Consider the following 13,213-nt stretch of genomic DNA (forward strand, 5'->3'; position numbering starts at 1 on the left):
GAACCATAGATTAACATTGTTAAATCAAGGAATGTGGCAAAAGCCGTTTCATTGTATAAAATCAACTAAATTAGTGTACATTTTGCTATTTTTGGCAAATTCAATGCCTAACATTCCCTGATGTAACTGGTATAACTTTTAGAATTCAAACTCAAATTGGGGAACAAGTTAGATAGGTAAATATATTAATCGTTTATTTAGCAATTTTTGCAAAAAAAATTGATCGAAGGCCTGCATAAGCACATGGGGGCTTCTGTGCGGGACCGTGGCAACCCAATATAGTGCTAAAAATTATTAAAACGGTGGTAATACAAATATTTTGTTCAGAACAGTCTATACAATGTTAGCACAGCACGGGTAAAGTGAACAGCAAATGAAAGGACAGTTTGTTAACACCTCAAACCTAATGAGCTAGAGCCTGCCGCTCCTTTAATTTTTGTTTCGTGTCTTTCAGAGACGGCAAGTCGTGCAATTCTTCTGGAAGTTTATCAAATAAAATGAAATATAATATTTTCTTAAACACCTTCCGTAATTTGGGTATGCCATAGGAATGGGAAAAGTTTCAGAATGGTTCAGGTGTTTTTGTCTGTTGACTCTCTACTTGAAATCGCTAGTATAGTTATATTTGATTAAAACTACAATTCCCTTAATTACTCAATCTGCAATATTTGTCGAGAGGCCACTGTTTCACCATTATCAAGAGTTTCAAATATTGAGCAATATGCAATACTATCTGGAATTTCTATATGATAGTTATTTTTTTCTTCCCGTGGTTAGAACAGGAGCCATACACAGTGATTCCGTAACGCAAGAGGGAGACTCCTAGTGCATCGTACACACTTTCCTATGTGAAATAATATAGACATTCTTAGTTTGTACATTTACGCTTTAACCAGTCATGGGCGCTTTACTACGATTTCACTTTGTGCATTCCATGTGAAGCTTTCATCAAAAGTTATTTCTAAGTATTTAGTTCTTGAAACATATACGAACGGAGTGCACTCGCAAGAATTAAAATCGGTGGAATGCAGACAGACAGGGCAGGGCGCATAAGGTTCAGTATTTTTTTATGTATCCGGAAGTACATTAAGTTGGTCTTGGTTTTGTTCACAAATGTAGTATTCCAGGAAAACCAGTCTACTAATTACTTTATTTCATTTGAAAAATGATAACTGCATCCTCGTAAATTTTATGAGCCAATATAATTGCAGTGTCGTCTGCGTATTGATAGAAGCAAGAATTTAGAGTCAATTTGTCTAAGGCATTTATATACATGTTAAATAGCAGAGGACCTAAGCTAGAGCCCTGTGGTACGCCGGAAGTAATGGACAAGGGTTCACTTATGCTACCTCTTATCCGTACACGTTGTGTACGGCTGCGAAAGAATTCTAAAAAAAAAACAAAAAAAACTGAAGCAAGGGTTTTCGGAAGCCAATATTTTTAGTTTATTTAGTAACGACCCGTGATAAATTGAGTCCAACGCTTTTTTATTTAGGTCGAGTAAAAGTGCTAGGACTATATGATTATTCTATAGCTTCTTGTGAATGTAGTCATTAAAATCCTCCAACAAGAGAGGTGTGCTTTTTTGCTGTCTCAAGCCATACTGGCAGCTATTTATTGAAAGAAATATTTTCTCAAACGGTCGGATAATTTTAGGCACAAACTTTTCTATAATCTGGGATATAACTGGTAAAATTGCTATAGGTCTGTAGCCTGATACAAACTTTCGATTACATTTTTCGTCTCTTGGACGGACTAATGTCACCTTCAAAAAATCTGGTATTCTCCCAGTTTCAACAATTCCATTTAATATGGCAGGAAGAGTATTTTTATTTTATCAAAATTATGGTATATATCTCCAATTTTAGACCGATAATATCCCTCTGGCTTCGTGAGTGGCATCCTTTTTAATATGACTCAGGTCTTTCTCCGTCATGGACGGCAAATAGGCTGAGTTTGGGGAAGCAGTTGACTCTCAGGGCTTCCATGGTTTCTTGCGCTTCACTCTGCAAATCTTGCATTTCTTTCACGAAGCCACGATTAAATTGATTACTCGTGATGTCAAAATTTGTTCCGCGCAATCGCATGCATATAACGCCATCCACGATTTCTTTGGTGGTTTATTCGATTATATTATTGACTACTTCCTACGTGTTTTCACATTCCCCTTTGCGTATTCATAGTCGGTTGAAGACAGGCACGTAACCAAAATGTTTTTTTCGGGGGTGGCGGCGGGGGGGGTGGGGGGGGGGGGGGGGGGGGAGGGGTTCGCTCATGACGAAATACTTTATTAGGCGGAGTGGGGAGAGGAGACCCCAGCAAAACGAAAATGTCGGGGAGGGGGCTGCCGAAGTCCTACGTTCCCCCCCCTTCCTCGCCCTCCCCCCCCCCCCCCCCCCCACCCCCCGCCCGGATACGTGCCTGATGGATGGTTAACCCTTGAAGCTTCTAGTTTCCTTCTGCGTGTTGGACGGAAAGATTTGTCCCCATGCAGCAAAACTAACTTGCTTTATGAAGTATATATATATTTATTAATAAAACACTGCTTTATGGGATCAAATAATTGATGTCTGCATGTCTCCAATCTAGGATATTATTTCTCGAGCAACACTTTTCGAGACGGTACTATGCGGTACTATGCAAAGTGGAACCCCAGCCACCTTCGAATTTGGGATTACGACTGTTTTCAACCAGGGGCAAGTCCAGAAGTCCTTTTTTTTTTTTTTTGGGGGGGGGGGGGGGGGTTAAGGATAATATTCTCCCACTCTTTCTTGTGCGCCGGTGTGCACTGAAAAGCCAGCAAGGACGATGTAGGAAAGGTTTAAAAAAAATGAAAGACGTTTGCAGTCTCCTGTAACGTCGAAGGAGAGCGCAGCTATTGAGGAGGAGGAGGGTGAAGGTACGGACAGGAGGCTATGCCCCTCCTCCTCATCAGCACCCTCCCCTCCTCCTCTCCTGCTCGCCTCCCTTTTAGCGGGAAAATTTACTCATAATGCAACGCGCCGTGACTTCATCTATGACGTCACTGATGATCCTCGTGATGTCGCACGTGACGTCACGTGTGACGTCAATATGAGAAACGTCTCATAAAGCGCGAAACAGATGTATGACGAAACCGCCCGATCCGACGTCCGACCGCGCAATACGACGATCGGAGGCGAGGGTTTCCAACGCTCTCCGATGCTACGAAAACCCTCTCCCCCCAAGGTCATTCCGGCAGTCCGCACGTCGGATCGGAAGGTTTCGTCGTACATGTGTTTCGCGCTTAAAGCGCGAAACACATGTACGACGAAACCGTCCGATCCGACGTCCGACCGCGCAATACTCGGTAACTACAGAGATTAGATGGCAGCAATGACCACAATTGGGTAGCAACAGTAGAGGGTTTTAGTAGGTACTGTTCATGCAACGCTATTTGTTATGAGAGCACGCGCAGCCACTTCGAAGCATGCTCTGAAGCGCGCGCCCGGATCGATAGCGGGTCTCTGAGTGTGATATAAACCTGGCAAAAGTATTAACCTTTCGGCATCAACGATTCTGAGGCAGCGGGACGAGTCGTGTCATGGGTGCACAGTTCATTCACAGTCGCATAGGTGTTCTCTCCCTGGTTGGCTCGAGGATACCAGGCAGAGTTTATACGACGACCGATGACCATCCCATGACTCCTCCTTCCCTAATGGTCCGACGATGAGTTCCTCCGCTTGGCGGGAAAAGGACTCGCTTAAATGGCGCCCCCTCTTCGGCCCGGAACAAGGCGCAACTCAATGTCTTGTGACGCCGTCCAGAATCACGGCCGCCCGCTACCATTCATGGTGGCATTTCATTTCCAAGTATTTCTCCTTCCTCCCGTAATGTCTCCTCTCTCTTTTTCTCTTTCAAGCGCGCGTTTTTTCTTCTATAGTTGACAAGAAAGCAAGATACAGACGATCCAACACGAGAAGGCTCGCCATCACAAGACTGGGAAAGACCGTTATATATATATATATATATATATATATATATATATATATATATATATATATATATATATATATATATATATATATATATATATATATATATATATATATATATAGATATAACGAAAGTGGAGGAGATCCAGGAAAGGCCTTTCTTTACTGCACCGACGTTTCAAGCGGGGACCGCTTTTCTTCAGGGTGAATGGTTGTGAAATGTCCTCTTCTTCTTGTTGATGTTCGCGTGGAAGAGGAAGAGTTACTATGAAGGGTATTAACAATATTCAGAACAGGAGCAAAAAAATTATCGTAAATCTTTGAAATTAGTAATTATAAACAATGTTAATCCAAATCAACAAAACGAAATAAATTGATTTGTAGTATTTGGCACAGTCTTTGTTACAGCTCCTAAGCACAATCACCCCCGAGCAACTGGAGCGCACACAAAAGTAGCAATGAGGATGTGTTCGGGATTAACACCGCTTCGAGAGCGGAGATCTAGACAGCGCAAGGGTGCCGTGGCGGTTTTTTATGAAGTACTTATGTCATATTTGAAGGATGTTTACGCGCCGACGAATTTAACGCAGCGGAAGGATTACCACGGGACGCACGCTCACGAGGATGTTCACGAGAGGCGTGGAACGAGCTCACGATGGCAGGCGCCTTTGGTGCAACAATGTCATCGACGCGCTCGGCTAGTACAGTCCGTGCAAAACCAAAATAATTGTGTGACCTCGGCCCTACACACAGCGTGGCAGCCAAGTGAGCACGCCTGGACTTGCATTAATACCACAAGCAACCGAATTGAATTTGTGAATGAAAAAAGCCTCCTTCAACTCTCTGTCGTCATCAGAGCTAAATCCAGATTCCAGAAGGATGACACGTATTTTTTCAATTCTATGCTCTTTAAGATGCATGTGTTTTGAGAAGGGGAGCGTGGGTAAGGACTTGATATGAGTCCTTACCCATCGAAGCAGTAATCAAGGCGTATAACAATGACAACAATGTCACAACAATGACAAGGATGACACAATACGTGTCATCCTTCTGGAATCTGGATTTAGCTCTGATCCCGACAGAGAGTTGAAGGAGGCTTTTTTCATTCACAAATTCAATTCGGTTGCTTGTGGTATTAATGCAAGTCCAGGCGTGCTCACTTGGCTGCCACGCGGTGCGTAAGGCCGAGGTCACACAATTATTTTGGTTTTGCACGGACTGTACTAGCCGAGCGCGTCGATGACATTGTTGCACCAAAGGCGCCTGCCATCGTGAGCTCGTTCCACGCCTCTCGTGAACATCCTCGTGAGCGTGCGTCCCGTGGTAATCCTTCCGCTGCGTTAAATTCGTCGGCGCGTAAACATCATTCAAATATGACATAAATACTTCATAAAAAACCGCCACGGCACCCTTGCGCTGTCTAGATCTCCGCTCCCGAAGCGGTGTTAATCCCGAACACATCCTCATTGCTGCTTTTGTGTGCGCTCCGGTTGCTCGGGGGTGATTGTGCTTAGGAGCTGTAACAAAGACTGTGCCAAATACTACAAATCAATTTATTTCGTTTTATTGATTTGGATTAACATTGTTTATAATTACTAATTTCAAAGATTTACGATAATTTTTTTGCTCCTGTTCTGAATATTTTAGAGCGCAGCTCTTAGGGGCGCGTTTCCGGCTTGAGCGGCGTCGGCGTAACCGCGCGGTGCATCATGGGAAATGTCCCATAATGCACCGCGCGAGCCCCCACCGGGGTCACGTGACCTCGTGGGGGGCACGTGACCCCCCGAGGTCACGTGACCTCCCGAAGTCACGTGACTCCCCTGAGGTCACGTGACCCCCGAGGTCACGTGACCCCCCAGGTCACGTGACCCCCGCCGATGTCGCGTGACCCCCGATGGCGTCATCGTCACTGATGACGTCACCGGCATCCAGATCGTCCTCGTCATCATCACTGATGACGTCACCGGCATCCACATCGTCATCGTCATCATCACTGATGACGTCACCGACATCCACATCGTCATCGTCATCATCACTGATGACGTCACCGGCATCCACATCGTCATCGTCATCATCACTGATGACGTCACCGGCATCCGCATCATCATCGTCATCATCACTGATGACATTACCGACATTCCCATCGTCATCGTCATCATCACTGATGACGTCATCAGTGACGTCACTGATGTCGTCACTGGCATCGTCATCGTCATCATCACTGATGACGTCATCAGCGACGTCACTGATGACGTCACCGACATTCGCATCGTCATCGTCATCATCCCTGGTGAAGTCATCAGTGACGTCACTAATGACGTCATCGGTACCCGCATCGTCATCGTCACTGATGACGTCATCAGTGACGTCAGTGATGACATCATCGGCATTGGGGGTCACGTGACCCCCCAAGGTCACGTGACCCCCCAAGGTCACGTGACCCCCCCCTGGTTAGTTTAACCCCCCCCCCAGTGCCCTTCCCTCGTCCTCCTCAAGAGCTGCGCTCTAATTCGGCGTTACAGGGAGTTGTAAGCGGCTTTCACTTTTTTAATACCCTTCATAGTAACTCTTCCTCTTCCACACGAACATCAACAAGAAGAGGACATTTCACAACCATTCACCCTGAAGAAAAGCGGTCCCCGCTTGAAACGTCGGTGCAGTAAAGAAAGGCCTTTCCTGGATCTCCTCCACTTTCGTTTTACGTCCAACCGGCCCGTTGAACCTCCTTACCGTATATATATATATATATATATATATGTATAAAAGGAAAAATATCGAAGAAAGTAATAAAAATAAAAACAGTGCAAAGTTGTTTCGAAATACAGGGTGTCACAAAAGAAAATTTACACGGTCTTCTTTACCGCAAAAATAAACTAGGCATCGCATGGGGCTCTATGGCACCAGAAACCGAAAACGGGCAAAAATGGGCTCCATTTTCCCATTGAAATTTTACCGTACACAACGCCGGAGGCGCGTGCTGCCGTACCAGAGCCAGCTGAAGTTTTCCTGCTGGAGCGGGCCTACCCGGGGGTACTGACCAGGACTGCGGTGTCGCAGGCGACCAGCCGGGATCCGGTCCTGTCACAGCTGGTCAAGGCGGTTTACCGAGGGGAGGAGCTGCTTCACCAGGCCTACAGCCACAAGGCCGCCGAGCTGAGCTTGGAGCAGGGCTTCCTTCTGTGGGGTTCCAGGGTGGTGATTCCACAAAGTCTCCGGGCCAAGGTGTGCAGTTGCTGCATGCGGGGCATCCTGGCGTGGAAAAGACTAAGATGGTAGCACGGTCGCTGTAATGACGAGACCAGCAGCCGATGGAATGCCAAAAACGGACAGAACATGTTTATTCAGGACACCATAATTTATATACACACACATGGACACCATGTTGCCAACCGAGCATCTGAAACCGAAACTGGACAATGTTCAATAATTCACATAATACACAGCATATTCCCTTCCTTGAATTAGTTTGGGTGAGCATTGGTTAGTAGGTTATTTGGTTAGTGCATTGTTAGCAACGACCTTCCCATCAGATATATACAACCAATTTACAACAGTCGCACGTTTGGTGGCCTGGCCTGGACCAGGACATCGCGCACCAGGCGGAAGGCTGCCAGGTCTGCCAGGAGAATCAGCGAGCCTCGCGCAACGCGGAGATCACCCCCTGGCCGTTCTCATAGAGGCCCTGGTCCCGCCTGCACGTTGATTTTGCGGGACCCTTCAAGGGCCACTACTTCCTGGTGGTAGTGGACGCCTTCTCCAAGTGGGTGGAGGCACTGCCAGTCACCACTCCATCAGCAAGCGCGACCATTGCGGCGCTGCGGCATGTCTTTGCGGCGCAGGGATTGCCGGACATTATTGTGTCCGACAATGGTCCCGCTTTCGCCAGCGCCGAGTACCTGAACTGGCTGCGGAAGAATGGGATCCGCCGGATGCTGGTTCCGCCGTACCACCCCACTTTCAATGGTGCAGCCGAGCGGGTGGTACAGATCATCAAGAGCAAGCTCAAGAAGAGCCAGCCCAGGGATTTCCGGACGCAGGTGGCCTGCGTACTGTTCCAGTACCGGACCACATCCCATGAGGTCACTGGCCGGGCCCCCTGCGTGCTTCATGTGGGCCGGATGGTCAAGGCCCTCTTGGGCGTCTTGCATCCAGACCTCCGGTCCACGGCGCTCCTGAAGCAGCTGAAGCAGAAGCTGGCTGCTGACCGAGGGTGCCGTCCCGGGCCTTTGCCGGAGCCGGGAGTGTCGGTCTACGCTAGGGACTTCCGTCCTGGCCCACCCTGGTCTGCCGGACATGTGGTTTTTCTAGCAAGTGACTCATCGCTACTCGTCCACATGCCCGACGGGACCACCTGGCACCCGCACGCCGACCATGCCAGGCCTTGCTCTGGGACCTGTCCCTCAGCCTCGGCCGTCGCTTCGGAGGACCAGCCCGCAGGGGGACCAAAGACAGCACCCGTCTCGGCCAGTGGAGCGCAACCCACCACGGAGGGGACAAGCGTCGCCAGTCCTGTGGCACCAGTTGGACCGGTGCAACTCACAAATCCGGTCCCTCCGGCTCCACGGGATGGAGCGCGACCGGTACAGGCGGCACCCGGCGTGGCCACACCTGGCCTGTCGACACCAGTGACCAAAAGGAGTACGCGGCAGCGAAGTCCACCTGACAGTTACTTGCCGAGGTAACCTTCGCCGTCGACTGGCCAGGACTTGGCACGACCAGACGCAAATCGGTGTCGGTCGTCTGCATCGTGTATTCATTTATTTTGGTTTTTGAAAAAAACAAACGGGGGGGGGGGGGGGGGGGGGAGGAATGTGACCAGTATGTAGCGTCCCCTCCAGTCCACCTGTCTGTGACCACCGGGCTCGGCGGGCAACATTGGTCGCCGCGCCAGTAAACACCGTGGAGCGCACGCCGCCCCGGTCAGTCATTGTCCACCCTAACAACCAGGCTGCGAGTCGTCTCTTCTCGGAGGGTGCTTCGGCCCGCTTCGTCCACGTTCTGGAAGGATCGTGACACATAAAAAGCTGGACTTGATCGTCTGGGCGCCATTCAATCGCGTTGGGGCTGTCTGTTGTCACGCTTCCTTTATATTATTTTCGGTACATGAGTGCTAGATCTTCGGGAAGAGCTCTCATCAGTATACACGATGAAGAACCACCGCGTAGTTGTTGGGCGAAACATTCAAGCCTTTAAGAGATGTTGTGCGGAAGCGAATGGCGTCAAACAGCTTACGTAGTTGGGTGACGTTTCTTGAGCAGCTTATTTTCGGGAGATTCAGTTGCAGTTGACCTCGAAGGCAGAGAGAGCGCAGCATCTCCGCAGTCCGCGCACAATCCGAACGCAAAGTCAATTGCCACGGTCCAAGCTGAGCAGAAAAAGATGAAAATGCTAAAGAGAAAAGATCTACCGTCCGAGGACTCCCAAGCAGATCCTCTTCCAAACACCGAACACCCAGCTTCTTTAAAGTTGTGGAAGGTGAAATGGAAAGACACCACCAAGCGAAAGACAAAATGTCCACCCGGAGCTGGGGTGGCAGACGTCTACGACGACCGGGAAAGTCCGTGGGACGAGTCTGGACAGGACGACTTCTTGAGTGACGGGGGGTCCAGACGAAAACATCCCGGGCGAGAGATCAACAGGCCTGTCCAGCGGCTCTGCCTTCATGATGCAGTATCGACACCAGCGCCGGCCCGGCAGGATGTTGAGAAATGAAGGACGAGGAAGAGCGCGCGGACGATTGGGGCGCACGCGGGGATTGGACACCCGCAATGTGAGTGTTCCATAAACGTTCATCCGAAGAGGACACGTGTCGGGTCCCTTCCTCCACACATATTATGCTTGATAATGAATAAGAAATGTTTTTAGAGCACACCTCTTAAGCGCCCGTTTCCTCGTTGAGCGGCGCCGCCGTAGCCGTCGCCGTCGGCGTAATATCGCGCGCATTGCATCATGGGACGCCACGGTTTCCCGCTAAATTTAACAAAGAAACTGAATTGGTGTTGTAGTCATATAACGACAGTTTTGCGCTTAAATTTAGCGGGGAAACTGGATACGCAGCGTTGCATTATGGCACGTCACAGACCTACATACCAATTTGGCTTCCCCGCTAATTTTAGCGGGGAATTTATTTGGTGTTGAGGTCACGTGACGTCAATTTTCCCAATAAATCTAGCGGAGAGACTGAATTTTCTCATAGGTTACGCGACACGAAGTCATGTGACGTCAGTTTCCTCGCTAAATTTAGCGAGGAAATTGAATTGGTGTTGAGGTTACCTGGAGTCAATTTTCGAGCTAAATTTAGTGGGGAAGCTGTGGGAGGAGGGCAGGGTATGGCGGAGGAGGAGGAAAGGTACGAAGGAGGAGGAGAATGTTTGCAGGAGGAGGCGGGAGAGTACAGAGGAGGAGGAGGGAGGGTACGGATGAGGAGGCGAGGGTACAGAGGAGAAGGAGGGGAGCATATGGAGGAGGAGGTGAAGGTGCGGAGATAAGGGGAGGGCACAGAAGAGGAGGAGGGGAGAATACGGAGGAGGAGTGTACAAAGGAGGAAGGGGACACGGAAGAGGAGAAGGGTGCAGAAACAGTATGTGCAGAGAGTGATCTATATTTGTGCCATATATATATATACATTTCTTTCTCAAATTGTTTAGCACGGTATATCGCGAAATCAAAATACCTCAACAGCTGCGCTCTAATTTCGCATTACGGGGATTTGTAATCGTCTTTCATTTTTTCTTACAAAGATTATTTGCATTTCACAACCACTTTTTTTCTCAGCATTACGTTAGAAAGCAAAGTAATTGGGTGCGTTCATTAAAATCACACAAGTCCTGAAAGGCAAGTACTGGTCATAAAATATTTGTAGTATATTTATTTATTTATTTATTTATTCAAAGTACCTAAAAGGCCTGCCGGCATTACATGAGGGGGGGTTATATAATCTGGTTAACACAAAGAAGGAATGGCAGGGAGCACGCCGACTCTATACAAACATCAATACACATCTGCGCGCAACAGAATAAACTAAATATTTGCACGGCTGGGTAACATAAAGCACATAATGAAATAAAAAATAATAATAATACACACATACGTTAACATTTCGAGTAAAAATATAGATATGTCTTCAAGTTGCAAAGAAATTGACTTTGTGTCAAAATGGGACGACTAGCTTCGGGCCTGCACTTGGGGTTCCGCAAAGTTGAGATATCATTTTAGATAACCAAACCAAGATAGTAAATAAGATTCAAGAAAAATAGTGCTTTCCGTTTGAGCCTTAATGTTTTAAAATTTCAAATTGTTTTGTGTATCTTTCTTCCCCATAAAGTTCGAAAGATGAAAAAAGAAAAGTTCAACCTAAGTGGATTTCTGCCAAAGGCTACAAAATGAATAATTAGGATATCTTGGTTAATTATTTCTCTCATAAGGTGAAGTGAACTGTTTTGAAAATAAGTGACCCAGCCGCAGTTCAAAAATTTAAGTACCAACATTCTATGCTTCAGCAACCAAATTTTAGGGGGAAAAGTGGCCAGTTTAATCATTTTATGTCTTGTGGTTTGATACCAGATTTACAATTGCAGACGTAACCACTTAAGTGTTTCATCAAGAACGTACTAAATTAAAGAGAAGTAACTCCGCACACTACAATTATGGCTTTTGAAAGCTGAAAGTTTTATGTTAGAACTTGGACACAAGCACTTTGCAAGAAAAAAAAATAGGCTTGATCACATTATCTGTATCTACCAGGCATCTTGGTGACCTATTAAGTGTATTTGGTATCTCGAAAGTAAATAATGAATAGCAGAGAGCGCGCCGAATGTGGTGCCAACAGTTGGATAAGATGCTGAAGATTTAGGACCTGGTGATATTTTAGTAACAATGTATCTGCAACTTTTTGAGGTAATGAAAATTCTTCATAATTTTTGAATCACGAAACTCCAAGTTTTGTATTGGGGCAAGTCAGTGCATTCAGCGATCAATAGTTTTGTTTTGATGTCTTTTTCTCACCGATACCCGTTACGCGGGGTACCAAAACTTTTCGAACTGATAGCCGCCCGGAACTTATTCTTGTGTGAAGCTACATTCCGGCTCGTATCCTGCACTGAAGATCAAACTACGAGTGTCTCAGTTGATGCAACATTCCATAATCCCCGATCTCCAATGCAGCAAGCACGGAAACAAAAACAAACAAAAAAAAATTCCTCACCTTGTTGCCAATAACCTTAGTGATTCATCTTTCGCTCTCTAACGAGCTTGCTGTCCAAATAAATTATCACCGGAGCATTAACAATCTAGTGCGGTAAAACAAAAAAATAACTTCCTCGAATCTCTGCCACAACCATGCCACGGATGCCGTGCACGCCATCGGAGCCTTGTGCTCCATATGCTTCCCGCGTCCTCGCAGCCGCCATCCTTGCCCAGTGTACATCGAAGCCGCCGACGATTCCCACCAATTCTGGCGACGAACATTTTTGTCATTAATGTTCAGTTTTGTTGCACTCAGAATATTGAAAAAAATTGATTGCCGGACGATAGTGAGCACAAAAAATAATTTGAAGATAAAATATATGGTGGTGTTAAGAGGTTACGCCAATTGAAACGCGCACTAATTAAGTTTATTCGCACAAAAAGTATGCATCAAGTGGAAGTAAATGATTTATTATTACACAATATGCAATGGGAAAACGCAAAAAATGCACTACCATTTCGATTGGGACCACCAATCAGATATGCCTATTTGAAACTCATTTCATTTGAGATAACTAATCGAAATAATGCAACCCAAATGGGCTGACTAATAGGAAATATACGAAGTTTCTCGGACATCTGGCAACACTCAGCGCGTACACCCCGATCGTTTATTTTTGTTAGGTGGAACTCGGAGAGCCGGAGAGCCGCGCCAGCGCGTTGATCAACCGTGTAGCCCGTCGGAGGAATGACGCAACGAGGACATTTTCCGACGTCCAACAATAGCATGTGGCCAAACAATCTAAAAGCTTTACCAATCCTTTCTGATGACACGTCCGCAAGCTTGTGCGCGTCGCCAACGGCGTCGCCTCGCCAGCAGAGCAAGTCGTACGTGTGCGCCGTCGTAGCGTACATGCTGCCCTCATTGGTGTTGACGAACGTCTGCGACTCAAAGTACGTGGATACTGGTGCATATTAATATGGACCAAAAAGGTTACACTAATATAGGCATTTAAAAAAAAACGCACGACATAGAAACAAATACTTCAGATTGAGTCGCCACATTTACTTTGCAG

Source organism: Ixodes scapularis, unplaced genomic scaffold (genome assembly GCF_016920785.2).
Source record: "Ixodes scapularis isolate PalLabHiFi unplaced genomic scaffold, ASM1692078v2 PGA_scaffold4__175_contigs__length_147842914, whole genome shotgun sequence".
Taxonomy (NCBI): domain Eukaryota; kingdom Metazoa; phylum Arthropoda; class Arachnida; order Ixodida; family Ixodidae; genus Ixodes; species Ixodes scapularis.